Raw genomic sequence first — 7,461 nt, forward strand, 5'->3', positions numbered from 1 at the left:
TAGTCCCCTCCCCGCCCCCATTTTAGGTAGTCAGTGTCTAAGTTCCCTATTCCTATCAACCATGTGTACTGAGAAGATAGGCTTGATCCTTGATGTGAAGACTCCTTCCCTCTTGGTTGGTGTTTTGAGTAACTACATCAATAAGCAAAGGTCAAATTCATCACATTGTAGCAAGTTACATATGCTTCCAGGCAGTGTTGTACAGAGGGTCACCATGAGTCAGAACCAACTGGACAGCATCTAATAACAATAGCAACAACAACACTTTGAGCTCAAAATTGTGTTAGATATTTTTACAAATATTATTATATTTGATCTTTACAAAACCGCATGAAAGAATTTATGCTTTTGAGTATGATATTGCAAGAATTGAAATGCCATTGTTCCTCTTAAGCAACAAGAACAAATGAACAAATGACAGGACTCAGGCTATTGATGTGGTCAAATGGGATGAAATTTAGAGGAGATCCATACACAGCTATTTCCTTCCCGGAGTGAGGCTGGAGGTCAGGAATCTGCAAGGAGCACCAAGAGCAAAGATGGATGGAGTGAACATAAAACTGCAAACAGCTCTGCTCAGCTCAGTCCTGATTAGCTGATGTGAGGGACCGCTCACACTCTCTGCCTTGGGAAGGGAAGGGGATCCTCCTGGGGTACTGACAGCAACTTCAATCTCTGTGGTCACTTTATGCAGGACATTTCACGTGGGAAATGGGAAGAAAGACATATTGGCCCATTGTTGTTAAGTGCCATTGAGTAGGTTCCAACCTATAGTGACCCTGTATAGGGTTTTTGAGGAGTGGCTGGTGAGTTTGCACTGCTAACTTGTAGTTCAAACCAACTTCGCAGTCTAGCAGATTAACCCACAGTGCCACAACTGGACTCCTATTGACTCACTGTTGTTGTTGTTATGTGCTGTGGAGTCAGTTCTGACTCATAGCGACCCGGTGCAGATTTTCTGAGGCTGTAGATATTTACAGGAGCAGAAAGCCTCATCTTCTCCCGCAGAACAGCTGGTAGTTTTGAACTGTTGACCCTGAGGTTAGCAGCCCGATTCATAATCACTACGCTACCAGAGCTCCTTAGACAAGAGAAAAAGAAAACAAGAGAAGCAGAGGTGTCTCAGTTCTCTGCTGCTGGTATAATAGAAACACCCCAAGTGGATGGCTTTAACGGACATTCATTCTCTCACAGTTTAGAAGGCTACAAGTCTGAACTCAGGGTGCCGGTTCTAGGAGAACGTTTTCCCTCGGTCTGCTTTGGAGGGAAGTCATTGGAGCTTTTGCTTCTCCACTAGCTTCAGGTGGCATGACATCTATCTCTCCCAAACTCTGTCTCTTGTTGCCTAAGATTGACTCGAGACACAACCCATACTAATAGTGCCTCATAACATAACAAAGAAAATCCATTCCCAATGAGATTACAATCACAGCTGTAGGGGTTAGGATTTACAGCACGTAGTTTTGGGGACTAGATTAAATCCATAACAAGACCCATGGTTTACAAATGGTCCAGATGTTGAAGTTAGTAGACACGATCTTTAAAATAACAATTATAAGTATGCTCAGAATTAAGGGAAAAACTTAACATAATGGAGGGACATATGGATCATTTTTACACAACGGGATTTAATAAAAATCAGCACGGGGCATTTAGCACTGAAAGTTACAACATATTAGACTACACACATAAGAAGGATGAGATTAGTAAAATCTAAGACAGGCAAATGCAAAATATCCAAGTTTCAACATAGAGGTTAATAAACCAATAACAGAAAGAAGAAAATAAAATTTGAGAGACATAATGAAACACAATTATCTGGTTTAATATTTGTGTAATTGAAATACCCAAAGGAGAAGAGAAACTGGAATATAAATCACATTTGATGAATTATTAGTTGAGAATATGTAAAAAATGATGAAGAACAACAAGCCAGAAGTTTACAAAACTACAACCTGAATTAAAAAAAAAAACAAAATCCCAAAATGACCCCTTAGGGATGTCATAATCAAAGTCCTTAAAGCACTTGCATTAACTGGAGTGCTAATTAGTGTTATGAATTGAATGTCCACTCAAAATATATGTTGTAAATTCTGACATCTATACTTGTGGCTAGAATGCCATTTGGGAATGGATTGTATTTGTTATGTTAATGAAGCATATTAGTGGAAACAAAGCAGAGGGATCAGTAGTTGGAAAATACACAACAAATCTGTCTTGGAAGAAGAGCAGCCAGAATTGGCCTTTGTTGTTGTTGTTAGGTGCCCTTGAGTTGGTACCGACTTACAGTGACCCTACAGTGTTACAACAAAATGTAACACTGCTCAATCCCGCACCAACCCCATAGTCATTGTTATACCTGAGCCCATTGTCACCACAGTGCCAATCCATCTTTCTGAGGATCTTCCTCTATTTCTCCCACTTTCCATTTTACCAAGCATAATATCCTCCAGGGACTGGTCCCTCCTGATAATAAAACCTCCTTAGAAGCCAGAATGGTGAGACCACCTCTCATGCTTTGGACATGTTATCAGGAGGGACCAGTCCCTGGCAAAGGACACCATGCTTGGTAAAATGTTCTTGTTGTTGTTTGTTGTTAAGTGCTGTCGAGTTGTTTCCAACTCAAAGCAACCCTGTATTGGGTTTCTGAAGAGTGGCTGGTGAGTTTGGACAGCAACTTTTCCTTTCAAACAGATCTTTTGGTCGAGTGCATTATCTTGCAGTGCCTTGGTCAACAAAAAAGAGGAAGAATCCCAAAGAGATGGATTGACACAGTGGCAGCAGCAATGGGCAAACATAACAATTGTGAGAATGGTGCAGGAACAGGTAGAATGGGCAGGAACCAACTTGACGGAATCTAGCAACACCAAGATTATCTATTCTGTGAATCACAAATTGAAGAGTTTTGTCATTGCATTCATCATCAAAAATAGCATTTCAATATCTATCTTTAAGTACAATGTTGTCTGTAATAGGATAACATTCATGTGCTTACAAGGAACACCAGCTAATATCACTACGATTAAAATTTATGCACCAATAAGTAAAGCCAGTAATGATGACATTGAAGAATTAAACCAGGATCAAACATGCAATCAAGATGCATTGATAATTACTGGTGATTGGAATTTGAAAGTTGGAAACAAAGAGGAAGGATCAGCACTTGGAAAATATGGCCTTGATGATAGAAACGATGCTGGAAATCACATGATAGGATTTTGCAAGGCCAATGACTTATTCTTTGCAATTACATTTTTTTTGGGGGGGTCAACAACATAAATGGTGAACATGCACATAGACCTCACCAGATGGAAGATGCAGGAATCAAATTGACTACATCTGTGGTGAGAGATGGTGGAGAAGCTCAATATCATCAGCCAAAACAAGGCCAGGGGCGAACTGTGGAAGAGACCATAAATTGCTCATATGGAGCTTCAGGCTGGAGTTAGAGAAAATTCAAATAAGTCCACAAAATAGGACCTTGAACATATCCCACCTGAATTTAGAAACTATCAAGAGAAGATATGATACACTGTACATTAATGACCCAAGACCAGAAGAATTGTGGGATGACAAGAAGAGTATCATATATAAAGAAAGGAAAAAGTCATTAAAAAGACAGGAAAGGAAGAAAAGACTAAAACAAATGTCAATAGAGTCTCTGAAGCTTACTCTTGTGTATAAAGAAGCTAAAGTAACTGGAAGAAATGAAGAAGTAAAGGAGCTGAAAGAAAATTTCAAAGGACAGTTTGAGAAGACAAAGTCAAGTATTATAATGAAATGTGCTAAGACCTGAAGTTAGAAAACCAAAGGGAAGAACATGCTCAGGCTTTCTTAAGCTGAAAGAACTGAAGAAAAATATTACAAGTTTAAGCCTCAACTTGCAATATGGAAGGATTTTATGGGGGAAATATTGAATAATGCAGGAAACAGCAAAAGAATATGGAAGGAATACACAGAGTCAAAGGACCAAAAATAATTGGTTTATGTTCAATATTTCAAAAGGTATGATATGAAGGAAGAAGTTCAAGCTACAGTGAAGGCATTGGTGAAAAACTAGACTGCAGGAAATGATGGAATACATATTGAAATCTTTCAACAACCTGATGCAATACTGGAGACACTAAGTCATCTATGCCAAGAAATTTGAAAGACAGCTACCTGGCCAACTGATTGGAAAAGATCCATATTTGTGACCATTTCAAGAAAGGTAACCCAGTGGAATTTAGAAATCACTAAACAATATCATTAATGCTACATGTAAGCAAATTTTTGCTGAAGATAATTCAAAAATGGTTGCAGCCATTTATTGACAGAGAGCTGCCTGAGATTTGATTTGGAGCCAAAATAAGAAATGGAACTAAGGATATCATTACTGACGCTAGATGGATCTTGGTTGAAAGCAGAGAATACCAGAAAGATGTTTACTTGCTAGTTATTGACTGTGCAAAGGAATTAGACTGTGTGGGTCATAAGAAATTATGGATAACATTGTGAATAATGGATGTTCCAGAACATTTAATTGTGCCCGTGTGGAGCCTGTACATAGAGCAACAGGCAGCCATTTGAACAAAACAAGAATATATGAATATTTCAAAACCAGGAATGGTTTGCACCAGGGCTAAATTCACTCACCATACTTAGTCTATCTGTATGCTGAGCAAATGATCTGAGAAGCTGAGTATATGAAGGACAGCATGCCACAGGATTGGAGGAAGACTCCCTAACAACCTGCAGTATGCAGGTGACACATCCCTGCTTGCTGAAAGTGAAAAGGATTTAATATACTTTACTGAGGAAGATCAAAGACTACAGACATCAGTACTGATTGCAGCTCAAGGTAAAGAAAACAAAAAGTCTCACCACTGAACCAATAAATGGTATCATGACAAATAGAGAAAAGATTGAAGTTGTCTAAGACTTCATTTTACTTGGATCTACAGTAGGTGTGGCACTTTGGGTTAATGTGCCAGACTGCAAAGCCATTTGAACTGCAAGGTTGATGGTTCAAGGTTACCAGCTGCTCCTCAGAAACCCTGTACAGGGTCGCTATGGGTTGCAACCGACTTGAAGGCACTTAACAACAACAACAACAACAGTTAACAGAGAAACAGTAGTCAAGAAATCAAACTACATATTGCACTGGGCAAATCTGCTGCAAAAGACCTCTTTAATGTGTTGAAGAGCAAATATGTCAGTTTGAGGATTAACGTGTCCCTGACCCAAGCCATGGTATTTTCAGTTGCATCATATGCATGTGAAAGTTGGGACAATGACTAATGAAGTTCATGGACTGATGGATGCATTTGGATTATGGTGTTGGAGAAATATATTTGATGTACCAGGGGGAGTACCAGAAGAACAAACAAATCTGTGTTGGAAGAAGTGCAGTCCAAATGCTCCTTAGAAGCCAGGATGGAGAGATGATGTCTTTTCTGCGTACACACTGTCAGGAGGGGTCATATGGTACTTGGTAAAATGAAAGACTGGTGAAAAAAGGAGCTCCCCAATGAGATGGATTGGCACAATGATGTCGCACACCACCCATTCAGAAATACACGATGGAATGTGCTGTCCACCACTGGTATGTGTGTGTGTGCATCACCGAAATACAGCACACACCATTCTTCTGTGTGTTTTCTTGGCACAACAGGTGTGAAGGAGCATTCTTTGCTTTTTTCAGAAAGCTACCAAAAATGTTACTGTTTGTTGTAAGGAAGCTTGTCAAGCACAAGTAAATACGTAAGTATTCTATCGAGTCGGAAGTGAGATGTCAATAGCCTCCATCGTACACTGAACTGGACCCTGACTTGTTTATTAACCCAGAAAATCCTTCTCTGTCTTGGACTAACAGATGATCCTGAGCCACAAGATCAGAGAGGAGGGGTCCCGCCTTTCCTGCTGCGTTCTGGAAACAATATGCTTTGAAACACGGCATCTGCTTTTTCTTTGGCAATGTGAAGGCTTGCATTATTAAACAAGCTGCTGAATAATTTAGGTTGAAATAAACTCATAGCACATAAGAAAGTGTTCCCCCACCAGCACAGTAATGAAATGCTATTGAACTGGAGTTTGGAGGGATTCGGACATCCAGTTAAACTGAATTATGATGCCTGGGCCATCATTGAGAAGTGGCTGGTGACTGGTACTTGGAGTTAGTTGACTGGACAGATCTCACGGAAACCAAGGTCCAGGACAGCACAGTCCTGTTCTCAGTTCTCTTCTAGACCATCCAAGGGGATTTCTCCTGTCCATTGTGTGCGGCCACACTTAAGGCCCCCAACAGAAATGTCAAACAGCATCTCCAGTCCCTCTTATATTGAGAGGATGACCACTCCTGTACCCTACTGTCCACCTTCCTGCAGTTCCCTCTTGGGTTGCCGATGACACATATTCCAGAACTGATGTTGACAATGTTCTGTTGCTATTCATAAGGTTTTCAATTATTAACTTTTTAGAAGTGGTATACCTATCCTTCTTCCTAGTTTGTTTTAATCTGGAAGCTCTGCTGGTACCTTTTCACCATAGGTGACCCTACTGGTATTTAAAATACTGTGGCACAGTCTGTGTCACAGCCTTCAGTATCAAAGCAACACATATGCCACCATGGTCAGACTGACAGAGGGGCAGATGGTTGTGGGGAATGGAGCGCTCTCCTAGTCGTACTAAAACCTGTTACCAATGTGTTGACTTCAACTCATGATGCCCCCATGTGTGTCAGAGTAGAACTGTGCTCCACAAGAGTTTTCAGTGGATAATTTCTCATAAGTAGGTTCCACATATGATGTTCCCTTGTGTGTCAGAGTAGAACTGTACTCCACTGGGTTTTCAGTGGATAATTTCTCATAAGTAGGTTCCATATATGATGTTCCCTTGTGTGTCAGAGTAGAACTGTGCTCCACAGAGTTTTCAGTGCTGATTTTTCATAAGTAGACTCCAGTCATGGTACCCCTATGTGTCAAAGTAGAGCTGTGCTCCACCAGGTTTTTAGTGGCTGAATTTTCTTAAGGAGATTCCATTCATACCACCCTTGTGTGTGTCAGAATAGAATTGCATTCCACAGGGTTTTCACTGGTTGAATTTTCTTTGGTAGATTCCACTCATGGTACTACAATGTGTATCAGAGTAGAACTGTGCTCCACAGGGTTTACAGTGGATGAAGTTTTATAAGGAGATTCCACTCATGGTGCCCCGTGTGTGTCAGAGTAGAACTGTGCTCCACACGGTTCTCAGTGGATGATTGTTCATAAGTAGATTCCACTCATGGTGCCCCCGTGTGTGTCAGAGTAGAACTGTGCCCCACAGGGTTCTCAATGGATGAGTTTTCATACATAGACTCCACTCATGATGTCCCCATGTGTGTCAGAGTAGAACTGTGCTCCACAGGGTTTTCAGTGGATGAGGTTTTATAAGTAGATCCCACTCATGGTGCCCCGTGTGTGTCAGAGTAGAACTGTGCTC

Source organism: Chrysochloris asiatica, unplaced genomic scaffold, assembly GCF_000296735.1.
Source record: "Chrysochloris asiatica unplaced genomic scaffold, ChrAsi1.0 scaffold00378, whole genome shotgun sequence".
NCBI lineage: Eukaryota > Metazoa > Chordata > Mammalia > Afrosoricida > Chrysochloridae > Chrysochloris > Chrysochloris asiatica.